The sequence below is a fragment of the Ischnura elegans genome, chromosome 4 (assembly GCF_921293095.1).
Source record: "Ischnura elegans chromosome 4, ioIscEleg1.1, whole genome shotgun sequence".
Taxonomy (NCBI): Eukaryota; Metazoa; Arthropoda; class Insecta; order Odonata; family Coenagrionidae; genus Ischnura; species Ischnura elegans.
Window position 1 is genome coordinate 53,616,839 of NC_060249.1, and position 13,445 is coordinate 53,630,283.

General features: G+C 38.1%; 1 long non-coding RNA gene across 1 annotated transcript; it reads left to right on the forward strand.

Annotated features, from left to right (window-relative positions):
* Positions 1–2,292: 2,292 nt before the first annotated feature.
* Positions 2,293–3,023, forward strand: LOC124156863. The gene is made up of 3 exons (XR_006864413.1): positions 2,293–2,631; positions 2,730–2,843; positions 2,950–3,023. It is a non-coding gene; the product is annotated as an uncharacterized LOC124156863 (long non-coding RNA).
* Positions 3,024–13,445: the final 10,422 nt, after the last annotated feature.

Genomic DNA, 13,445 nt, shown 5'->3' on the forward strand with positions numbered 1-13,445 from the left:
TTCCTTTCCCCTCTATCCAACAACCACATTGGGTACCGATTCAGTTCTATGATGACGTCTCAAGCTTCAGAGAGAACTTTCACGATTTCTTAATAGGGTAGTTTCCTTCATCAAAGAAAACGAAAGGCATTGATTGCGATTCGTTACCCACCATTAGTGTATTCATAATACACAAATTATTTGGTTTTTGAAATACCGGTTTAGACGAATGGCAATGGTCCATTTTTATCCTCATTTGAAAAGGGCCAGATTGGCGCCCATGCGATGCCACTACACGTGACGTCACAGGGACCTAGTTTCTACACGAGAGGATAGGAGTTATACATCGTCTGAGGTTACCAATGCATGCATGAGGCACAGAGCTCAGGGAAACATGTCTTAATAATCACCTACTAAAACTGGCTAAGGTCGGAAAGTTTTCTTCGTTTGATAAGGTATTAATAAACCTTTTTTAAGCCAAGCGCTACCATTCAGCAAGGTACTCAGCTACCCGCTGGCAGCCTGCGACGTATCAGCGCTAAGCCTTGCCTCAAGGTCACCTCACCGGGCGGGAGGGGGAACCAGAAATACGACGTACGGAGGTATTTCCCGGCATTCATACTCGAGCGTCGCGTTTTCGCGCGCTTGAAAATTTTCACTTTTCATTTAATCGCGAAAAATAGATATTGTCATTTAAAAATCTAAAAGCGTGAAATACGTACTCCAGGAGTAATAATCTTTCGATTAAGGCAATAAAAAAATAATAGGAAACCACCCTATTGAAGAGTGAAAGGTTGAATAGGACGAATATTTTTCACAGGAAATTTATTTTCCAACCCTTCATCGAATTCATAAGATACATTGTGATAGTGGGTCAGAGGAAACGATCCCTAAAATCCAAATAATCTTGCTCTTGGAGACGCAAGGCTAGTTAAAATAGTGCTTGCATTTTTTCGATAATATTTTGACAGTGTTTCATCCTTCACATCCAATCTTCAAACAGCAATAAAGATTGATTTTTAAACATTCCTGCATTTATGTTTTTAATTTTAATCCTAATTGCATGGAACCCTTGTTACCATTATTGTACAGCTGTATACTAAATGGTACTATAGTGTACATCATGTACACATCATGTACCACAGCAGACTTGGTACTCACTGTACACAATTCAGCGCTATTTGTTACACAAGTTACACACAAAACCTACACAGATTGGGCCACTTTACCACTAAGTTACACAGATTGTACACTGGAGTTATAACTATGTACACTATAGTTACACACAGCCTACACAGAGTTTACCATTTTCCTACACTAATGGTACACTCCAAAGTTACCATTAGGTTACACAAATGTTACCATTCTTTTCTGCCAGGGATGCCTTAATTGGCATTTTTGGATCGGTCATTTACTCTGATTTAGCCAAAAAACAATAATTGGCTACACTTATTACTTTTTAAAACCCGAAAAGTAAGGATATTTTAACGGTTCCTTTCAAATTTTCGAATCATATCACAGAAATTCATAATTTTCGACAGGCATCGAAACTGATTTGTAAATGAAGTAGAGTTGTAAAGCACTTGGCGTCACTTAATTACACACATATTCCACAAAGTCTCCGACCCAATCATCAAAATATGTTGATAATTCATACACCGTGAAAAATTAGACTTGAATGCGCCAACTTGAGCCGGGACCCGTTCGTGCAGAAGCGATACCGCCGCCGCGATGGGGTACAGATCCATAAGGCGGCGGCGGCGCATATCCCTAGAGATATTATGAACGATAAAAACTCAAACTCAGCTTTAAGCATTTTTAACGACTCAACTAAGTTGTTTAAAGTGCTTAAACATTTCGAATTCTGGAGTTGAGCCCCCGGAGACCGACTTTTCCTCCATCGAAATTATCTCGAGCAGTTCAAACACAATCTCCATGGGCCCCGAACTGATGGTTAATTTCATATACGTGCGTATGCTTATCGATTGAAATGCGAGAAAATAGCCAATTTAACGACATACACTAATCAAAATTCATTATTATATGCACTAGATGCTCATCCGTTACAACAGAGGAAAAGTATATTTTTCAACAGTCTGTGCATGTGCCTATGTTCCGCACGATTGAGCCTCTATACCCGAGCCCTATGAATTTCTGCCCCCGGCCCTCGAAAGAATTGGTAACAGTCGTACGATCATCTATTAAACCATGCAACACTTAACACTCCGGGAGTGGCGCGCGGTCTCTGAGACCGCGCACCTGCTTTACGGTCTACAACTTTTTTGTTAGAAAACAAATGTGGATATCCTTTCGTTACTTTGTCTATCTTGGGAACCTCTTTCCTGTTGGTTAGAGAGATTTAGCCTAAAATGTATACTTCGAGCATAAAACATAGTTGCGGTCTCAGAGACCCGCGCCACTTCTTATGGCATTCTTCGACTGCCTGACGCCGTAATTGCCATAGTGCTCTTTCTCCGTTTCATTACTTTGTATCCATTTGATTACGGCAGTCATGTGTTCTTCTGTGCGCTGTTCGAGGCTTGCTAGTCATTCCACGGTGGGTTTTCATTGAATACACACGCTACACGAGAGTAGCACCCTCATCAGGTACCCGCTGAATTGACTTTTGCTGTGTCGCCCATCATTCTGCTGGTAAATTACCTTCACTATTAGAATTTTTTTATTATTGTGTCTTGATGAGGTTTAGAATTATACATTTTATATTTTGAACGTTTTTTGATAACTTACAGTGTTGAGTGGAAGGGAGTAAATTCTACGCTGAACCTTGTAAACTTTGCATGAATGCGCTGCTGTCTCGGATACCCACATAACCTGTTTTTTGGAAGGCGTCCAAAATATTGCAGGTATTTTGAATTAGTTCTCAATCTCATTTGCTTGTATTCTCATGCCCATGTAACAGGATTTACAATGAGAAAAATAATATATTCCACGTTGATTGTTCTCAAGTAGGGATGAATTACGAGAAAGCGGAGAGAAGGATCCAGCGATATTTAGAGGAAGTTGAAGAGGAAGGTGATGATTCGCCAGATGAAAATGAGGAGGATCATGTTGATACCCAGGACGATGTTACAGACACAGAGCAGGAATTCAGCGATTCTGATTTGGATGGCCACGAAGCATCAAACGACGACGGGACTCAAGGCCAGCAGTACAAGGGAAAGGATGGCACACCTTGGAGAGGCGACCCTCCACTCCTTTCTCGAGCAAGAAAGTGTGACATAATCAGAACTACAATGCCATCAGTCACACCAGAAACTCGAAACTTGAAAACCGTCGAGGAATGCTGGAGGTATTTTGTAAGCAATGAAATCATTGAAATAATTGTAAAATGTACCAATCAGCACATAAGGTCTATAAAAAGTAACTACAAGAGAGAGAGATATGCCTATGAAACAAATGCATGCGAAATAGAAGGATTGATTGGTTTGCTACTTCTATGTGGGATTAGAAAATGTAGTCGCATGAACGCCAAAGATTTGTTCAAAACCAATGGATCCTCTATTGAAGTTTGTAGACTCCTCACTAGTGAATTCAGATTTAGATTTCTGCTTCGATGCCTTCGATTTGATGACAAAACAACGAGAGTAGATAGACTCAAATCTGACAAGCTCTCTCCAATCAGGCAAGTGTTTGATAATTTTGTTTCCAAATGCCAGATGGGTTTTACAGTTTCACCAACGGTCACAGTGGATGAGATGCTCCCAGCATTTAGGGGAAAATGTCGTTTTAGGCAGTTTATCCCAAGTAAACCAAATAAATACGGCATCAAAATAGAAGCAGCTGCATGCGCTGAAACTTTTTATGTGATGAACATGGAGGTTTACGTCGGCACACAACCTGAAGGGCCATACAGATGCAGCAACAAACCTATTGATTTGGTTCCTCGTCTTTGTAATTGCATCTTAGGTTCAGGCAGAAATGTAGTAACAGATAATTGGTTTACCAGTTTTGAATTGATGACTACTATGCTCTCTGAACATAAGACAACAATGATTGGAACATTGCGGAAAAACAAAAGACAGGTTCCTGTTGAGTTTCTCAATTCTCGAGATCGCGCAGTGCATTCTTCATTGTTTGGTTTTCATAATGAAATTACTCTGGTTTCCTATGTTCCCAAACGGAATAAGGCAGTTCTTTTGTTGTCAAGTATTCACCATGATAAAAAAAATAGATTCAAAAACAAATAAGCAAGCCATTATCATGGATTACAACCGAGGAAAAATAGGAGTTGACATTGTAGATAAAATGTGCAGTTCATATAACTGTCAAAGAAACACAAATCGTTGGCCAGTTGTGATTTTTTACACTCTTCTAAATGTGGCTACCATAAACTCACAGATTATATTTGAGGCTAACAGCAATAAAAATATTTTGAGAAGGGTATATATTGAAGAATTGGCCTATAAACTTATGGACAATCAACTTCGTTATCGACAGGCATGCCTAAATATTCCAAAACTTATACGACTACGAATACAAACCATGCTGAAAATTCCTCCTGAGCAGGATTCAGTGTCAGCACTCCGAGTTTCTGGGCGTTGTAGTTTCTGCGACCGTTCCAAAAATAGAAAGACTCGATACGCATGCCACTTATGCAGAAAATTCATGTGCCTTGAGCATATAAACTCTGTTTGTAATAACTGTGTGATAGGGAACATAAATTCTGACGACATTCACGAGTGAAAGTTAATGCATATCCCACGTAGTCGGATTTGATACAAAAAAGTAGTATATTGAAATAATTTGTCCTTCCAAAATATTTTGTATTTGTATTTTTTTCATTTGTACTTGTAAAAATATAGCTGTCAATTTATTCAATGGTTGGATAAATTTACTTATTAGTGCCTGTATGTCTAACCAAATTATTGAAAGATGTAAAGCTGAATTTTTTTGTAACACTGTGTATGCTTGAGTCTGTATTATGTTTTACTGAGAATTATACAATGCTTTTATTAAAAATATTAAATATTATTATCGCTTAAAAAATTTATGCATTTCACTTTTCGCGGAAGATTGAATTTGTTTTTATTTTCTTCAAAAAGAAAAATAATTTTAACTAAAAAGCAATCTAAATAGTGAAAAAATGGATAAACAAAACCTCTAGAAAAATAAATAATGATGAAAAACAATAAACTACTTCTATAAATCCTGTACAAAATTTGCGGTCTCACAGACCGCGCGCCACTAGCCAAGTTACAAAAAGGTGCGCCACTCCCGGAGTGTTAAATATTTGACAAACGAAACCGTGAATTCTTGAATAGTAAATATTTTACAAAGTTTTATTATTAAGATCCATTGTTTCAAAAAAACCGTATACTCGACTACCACATAACATCTTCAGATGTTTGGAAAGTCTCATATAACTTTTTCCACGAAAAATAAACTAACAAAATCATAAAAAATTAACAGGGTGAAGAGAAATGTGGAAAGAACTAGCCAACCAATTTAAATATTTCAAGTCAAGCTAAAAAAAATCACTATCCTGGGCGTCCTTCACACGTCTGGAGAAATACTGATCTCATAAGGCCTTGGTACCGTCGCATGAATACCCACCTCCACGCACGAGCCTGCCCGAAGGGGGCGTTGACCTATTGATACTACGAAGAATTGAAATTTCCGAACCCTAAATAAAAGTAAAACCTTGTTTGAAATTAGCTATTTCATACCCTAGTCTTTCCACACAATTAAGGGCAATAATTGGCCTTTTCCCTTTTTGATTTTGAGGTAATTTATTTTAGAATATGGCCTAACAGACACTTTAGGCCTAAGGCAAAATTCTCTAAAGCTGACTTCCTGCTTAAAAAAGCATAAGAATACGAATTTTGATAAAATTTCACGTGTCGCCCGCTAAAACACTAATTTCACCTGACAATATCATATTTACACGAAGACGGCTTTAGTGTTCGTGATTAAGTAATAATCAAAGTATAAGGAAATTTAGTGGCTTTTTATCAAAACCAAACGTAACGCAGTATGTTGTGACTAATTAAATATTTACATAAATAATTCTCTATCACATTTTTACATTAAATGTGCGATGTAAACCCAAAGGAGATTACACTTTACCCCGAGGATTAAAATCATACAACGGATCAATTCTAAATTTGGCCAAATATTTGGAGCACTATTTTAGAAACGGGAAAAATGATTTTTGAGCTAATATTAGTCCAATAGTACCGTTGGATGAAAATATTTATTGAAATATGATTACGGAACATTGAATTTGATACAAAAGTTCATTTTCCCCCTAACAGCTTTGAATACTCCCGATGAAGGTCACATTTTTGTAAATGAGAGGTAACAAGAATGATGCCAGTACCATTTGACTAGTCTCCGTGAGTCCTAAAGCCTTTGAAAATGGGAACCAATAACCGAAGATAGGTATGCACTTAAAATTTAGAAATTCAAATAGCGTTAATAATAGGCATATATTTAGAAGCAGTAGGAATAATTAGAGCAGCAGGAAAGATCATAGTTGATTACGTTAATACGATGTAACTCGCTTATTATATTGGTATGTATACATGGAAACATAACAATGTAAAACGATTTTAATTTTTCTTGGCAAATAATATTCAGGAATTTTTCTCAGGCTCCAAACCAGGTTGGCCAACACGGCTGAATTAACCTGGTGTAGGACTGTAGGTTCCGAGGAGAATTCATGAATTACAATGTTACTTCAATAGCAAATAATGTTTGGCTTCGAAGGAGGAAGAGGCGAAAACAGTCAACAGACGTAGAAAACGAAAATCACTCATGTTTATACTTGTTCTGAGCTTGGCACAAATACCATGCAGCTGGGATTATGGGTATTAAATATAATCTTTTTACAGCAGAAACTGGTTGAAACTTCGAAAGCGGCTCTGATTTTGATGAACTAACAATAATTGAGGGGGGATTTCTCTCACTTATGGCTGTGAATGGCTGTGATGGCCAAATATTGGACAATGAATGAAAAATGAACCTCTGTCGTGATATTTTACTAGCCACGGCGATTAAAACCTTTGAAAATGGAAACCAATGCCCATTGATAGCTGAGCACAATACATTTATAAATTCAAATTACGTATTCTTTACAGTACTTACGAAATAAATTGACCTAAGCTTTCTAAGAAAGGATGTTAATGCTTATAGTGTGAGGAAATATACAATGATTCACTGAAAGGAAAACAACATGTGATGCCAGTTGCTGGCGGTTAGAGTTTTCGGCATTTGTTTAAAGAATTATGAAAAACATTCCTTCTGGAGGGAAACTCGAGTCGTTCCAACGTTGAGTTGAATCGACGCCGAATCCAAGGTGACTTACTGAGATTCCCAAAAACACTTTTTCAAGCCCGGAGGTCGTCCTCGGTTCCTCTGCAGAAAAACTGCACCAGAATAATCACTAAAGCCTTCGTCTTCTCTGAAAACCGGCATGATTACAGAGGACGTCTACTTTATGATCCAATCCCACCTTCCAACAATGAAAAAAATTCACTGACTGACGATCAGAGGGAAATATAAATAAATTAATAACCGTCTCGCGCATTTTAATGGGCATGTTCTAAATACGTTTCGGTCTTCTTCACACGTTGCTGACAGCAAGGTTAATAATTAGACAGAAAACACACACCCAACGAACAGAGAATAAATCTCACTCCTGCCACATCGCAAAAAAATACGAATCTATACACCATTCTGAGCCGAGACGACAATGCACAATTTGATTTGGCGATTGGCGTGGGGACAGGCCGCAATCAAGGGCTGAATCACGCTGAATGAAATCAAGCTGGGACGAAAAAAAGAGACCTCAAAAGGATGAAAAAGACTTCTTTTCCTTTACAGGGTGAAAGAATTTGACTAAGACACTACCTATCGGTGCTCCAGAGATAAATATCACGAATATTTCAATCAAGGCGCATAGAGGAGGCCCAATAGGGTGGTTTCCTATTATTTTTTTATTGCCTAAATCGAAAGATTATTACTCCTGGAGTACATATTTCACGCTTTTAGATTTTAAAAATGACGATATCAATATTTCGCGATTAAATGAAAAGTGAAAATTTTCAAGCGCGCGAAAACGCGACGGGTGAGCATGAATGCCGGGAAATCTCCCGCGTGACGTCGTTCTGGTTCCCGCTGCCACAAGTGAGGTGACCTTGGGGCGAGGCTCTGAGCGCTGATGCTAGCAGGTAGCAGAGTACCATGCTAGCTGGTAGCGCTTGGCTTAAATAAGGATTATTAATACCTTATCAAACGAGGAAAACTTTCCGACCTTAGCCAGTTTTAATAGGTGATTATTAAGACATGTTTCCCTGAGCTCTGTGCCTCATGCATGCATTGGTAACCTCAGACGACGTAAAACTCCTATCTACTCGGTCCCTGGTCCCTGGAAACTAGGTCCCTGTGACGTCACGTGGAGTGGCATCGCATGGGCGCCAATCTGGCCTTTTTCAAATGAGGATAAAATGACCCTTGCCATTCGTCTAAACCGGTATTTCTAAAACCAAATAATTTGTATATTATGAATACACTAATGGTGGGTAACGAATCGCAATCAATGCCTTTCGTTTTCTTTGATGAAGGAAACTACCCTATTCCATTCCATAGAGGGCTGATTTTTGTTGCCAATTCGGTCGCGTTTCAATCGGTTTCCAAAAATGTCCGCGGCGCAGTGATGCGTGCTATGCGATCCCATTTTCTCATTTTGCAGTGTGTTAGAAATTGCGAGGAATGGCATTGAAAAGTTATGAATTAGATATATCACATCATCATGTATATGAATTTCGGTTAAAATACCAAATTATACCTTATTTTCCCGTGAAACTCGGATCACTTTGTCCGTCAGCGTGGCAAGTGGCGACTTTGTAAACCCATTTCAATGATCGGTGGGTGACTATACATTTAGAAGCGGACTTGAGTATCCTCTTTGGTAATATTCGTGATTTCAATAAATGATTCCTGAGTCGGCAACTAAATGCGCTGTCATTGATCATTTGAATGTGTTTGCAGAAGTCCCCACTCGCGTCAATGAAAGTCAAAGATCTAAATTTCACGGATAAATAAGATAAAATTAGGGCTGATAACCCAACTTTACACATTTGATGGTGAGATCTATCAAATTCCTGAATTTTCAATGAAACTTTCTGCGGTTGCAAACACTATATTGTAAGAATTGAGAATAAATGGATCGCTGTGCACTCATCACCGCGCTCCGAACACATGTGAAAACCGAATAAAATGCACCCTGAGTGGCAACATAAGTGACACTTCCACGGGACGGACTGGGGACTCATCTGCGTGGTCTCCTTGGTAGATAAAGGGTTTTCAGGAGGAATCTACAATACTTCAGGAGGTGGTAGGCAGGGGCGGTCTGGGATGATTGGGAGCCCTCGGCTGGGGCTCATGACGGAGCCCCCCTTACCTCGGGGGTTTTCCCTCGAACAATTTCAGGAAATTGCATGTCCGGAAAAGGATTTTGACGCTATTCTGGCTCTTAAAAACCAGACAGAAGTTAATGAAAAGATATCAATTTCGTAAGAAAAAAATATTATGAAAAGTGAGCATTTCACAGTTTATAAAATTTAATAATGCATTACGGATTTATTATTTATTTTTTAGTGAATTTGTTCCTTGAAACTGAACTGACATCTAAAAAAACCTCTAAAGTAACCCTTTTCGAATAACCCTCTCAAAAACATCAGGTTATCTTTTATCTTCAGACACTTTAATTTATTTTTAATTAAATCTTTTTACTTTGAGTAGGCATAAAGTGTAAAGCAAATAATGAAAACGTAGAATTTTTATTGCAAAATTAACTAGTACGATCAGTTTTTCTTTATTTCACCTTTCAGATAGGCTTCACGATAGACAGGAAGGTTGTAGGGGGCCCCCTAATCTCAGGGACCTTGGCGATTGCCGACCAACCAACCTGGCTAGACCACCCCTGGTGGTAGGGGAGACAATTTCAAGTATTTTTGTCCCACAAACATTAGGTCGCAACTCCTTAGTTACTTAGCTATGGCAACTCAAAAATTCTGTTGCATACACTCTGCAGCCGCCATTCCTATGCGTAAAATTGGAGTAGCGTCGCAGAACAAGAGTTATTTGATTTTCAAATGCCACTTTTACAGCGAGGCGAGTACGCATGATGCATTGAATGAAGCCACTCTTTTCCATCCAGCACGTGGAATCGTGTAGACTTCAACAGCTGCCTACGCTCGAGGATTGGAAAACATTGAAAGCGCTCGCGCCGATGCGAGATCGCTATTTTCCTGGATGGTAATTCCGCGTCACTCTCCAGGCGCAATGGGATTTTTCATTATCACTACAGGTATCCTTCAACTTGCGGCAAATAGAATGACTCACTTCGATCTGGAATTACAATTCAACTCATGAATGAGTAAGATAATAAATATTACTGGTGGAAAGACCAACTTTTGCTGCTCATTGATTAATTTAAAATAGAAATTTGTAAAACCTGCCTCGCACTAGGAAAGATCACGACCCGTCATAAATCCAGTGCGAGTGATGTAAACAACATTCTGCGCTTGGAGGCGATGGAAAGGAGAGGCAGCGTAGCGCCCACGGTACCTAGACTATCGTCATTTATTGATCTTGGTAGTCCCGATGATTATGAAACAAGAGTGATGGCGGCAGGATAACAGCTTCTCACGTCCTTTGCCGCGAAGTGGCTCAAGAGTAGACATTTTTTACATAAAATGGATGGATATGACGCTCCTCAAAGCGATGGGCGACGATACTGTTAATTACACAGTAGAACATAGTATACAAAACGATCAGTGTTTTAAACCGATAGCAAAACTTTTTACATTAATATAGTTGAAAAATACGTTTGAATAGGGTGGTTTCCTATTATTTTTTTATTGCCTAAATCGAAAGATTATTACTCCTGGAGTACGTATTTCTCGCTTTTAGATTTTTAAATGACGATATCTATTTTTCACGATTAAATGAAAAGTGAAAATTTTCAAGCGCGCAAACACAAGACGCGTAAGTATGAATGCCGGGAAATCTCTCTCCGTGTGGCGTATTTCTGGTTCCCGCTGCCGCCCTGCGAGGTGACCTTGAGGGAGGCTTGAGCGCTGATACGACGCAGGCTGCTAGCGGGTAGCTGAGACCCTGCTGGCTGGTAGCGCTTGGCTTAAATAAGTATTATTAATACCTTATCAAATGAAAAAAACTTTCTGACCTTAGCCAGTTTTAATAAGTGATTATTAAAACATGTTTCCCTGAGCTCTGCGCCTCATGCATGCATTGGTAACCTCAGACGATGTATAACTTCTATCTTCTCCTATAGAAACTAGGTCCCTGTGACGTCACGTGGAGTGGCATCGCATGGGCGCCAATCTGGCCCTTTTCAAATGAGGATAAAAATGGACCATTGCCATTCGTCTAAACCGGTATTTCTAAAACGAAATAATTTGTATATTATGAATACAGTAATGGTGGGTAACGAATCGCAATCAATGCCTTTCGTTTTCTTTGATGAAGGAAACTACCCTATTACTTATCCAATTATTGTCACATAACTTAAGCAAGCAAAGGTACATAACAAAACAATACCCGAAATTACAGGTGGCTTTGGTAATATTGCGAGAACAAAATGTAAAATAATTTATACAGAAAAAATTAAATCATCCTTGGTTGGAATGTATAGCCACTATGAGTTCAATACTTTCTAAACGTACAGGGAGATGGCTGTTGAAACTTCAAGGCTGAGAAAACGCTACTCTGAACCGTACAATTAACGCGAATGTAATAGCGACCTCCATAATTATAATATCGTCTCTCAGCTTGTTTAAATAATGAATTACGTTGTACTTGGTTATATTTTCCCGATAATAGGCAATTTAAAAAAATATTATACAACAACTTCCTCATCATAATTGAAATGCCTGCTAATTAGATTCAACAAAGTTTGACACATCATTCATTATATATTCCCTCATTCTACTTTATTCCCACATGGATTACGATTAAGAACTGTCAATGATAAGTCTCAAAAGGATAGTTACAAATATTTACAGCATTTAGATAAGTCACACCTGATTCTAAGACTGTCATATCTGTGCACAATAAGAAAAGGATTAGTGATATAAGCACTGGCTGAGCATCTTGATAAGGAATGAAATTGATTACAATGTGTATCAAATATATCTAAATAAGATAAATTTATCAAACATTGTTCGAAATTTATCAAATGCTGCAGATATGCTACACACTCCTTGACCACGATTAAACTCATATCTTGGCGTTGTTTTAAGCGGTTCTCTCCTCCCTATCGGCCAATAATAACCCATTACAAAAGGAATTTACCGAAGCTGGCTACAATGCTTATCATGTACACATAAGTAACGATAACAGTGAAACCAAAGGTTGATAAATCAAAAGATAATAAGATTTATAAAATCTATACCGAAAAAAACTCGAGGTTCAGGATAGACTTTATGATAGCAGGCGCAAACTTGTGACAATACATGTCAGGTAGAATTCAAATGACAAGTTTACACTTTCTCAAAGAATTTTAGAAACCGATCCCGTATTCAACTGCTTTAAGTTCACTATCAAGGTGCCTCTTAAAAATAATTTCTACTTCCCTGGAGAGCTGTTCAGTAGAATTTTTTTTGATTTAATGGATCAAATATTTCTGAGCCGATAAAAAAATTTTAAAAAAATATTAAGAGAGAAGTCTTGTTCACAAAAAAATGCCGTGAGAAAATAATCCGCAGTAATCCAACCATTAAATGTATGTTATATCTTACTAACATTGCATCATTTGCTGAAAGATGTATCACAAGCATCGTAATGACTGAATACAATGCGAATTTCAGGGTTTTACTGGTGGTTTCAGAATACTAAAGATAAGACACTGTAGTTCAGGAGCTTAGAAACGAGGTCTTAGACAAGAAGTGAAGAGAATTATTATAAAACATACCATTAACCATACGATGACCAGCGATTTAACCCATTATAACCCAAAGTCGCTTCAAAGTAACATAAAAAATTAATACATTCTCAGCTCTATTCAGGAAAGATTAAAAACGTGTTCTTTTGTGCTGTAAAGTTTAATAGTGAAATATGTAGCTGCCACAATAATTATGATTGAGTAGAAAAATTCACATTGATAAAATGAGAAGTCTTGAAATTTAGCTTCTTCCATAAGCATCTGAGAGCTAAAGAGGGTTAAGCAAATATTGGAAAATACAACGTGACTCTGTAAATCCGAGGATGTTCGAAATCGCAAATTCTCTACCGAATGGATTGAAATTTTACGTACGCATTGCTACCGAACTATGAAACAAAAATAAGCTCGATGACAACATAAATCAAATCGGGAAACAGTCATGAACTCATTGGATGAAAATTTTTCATTCGTATTCCATTATTAAGAGAAGCAAGTTCTCGCAAACAATGATAATAGAATGCCATGCCAGACGGTCGTA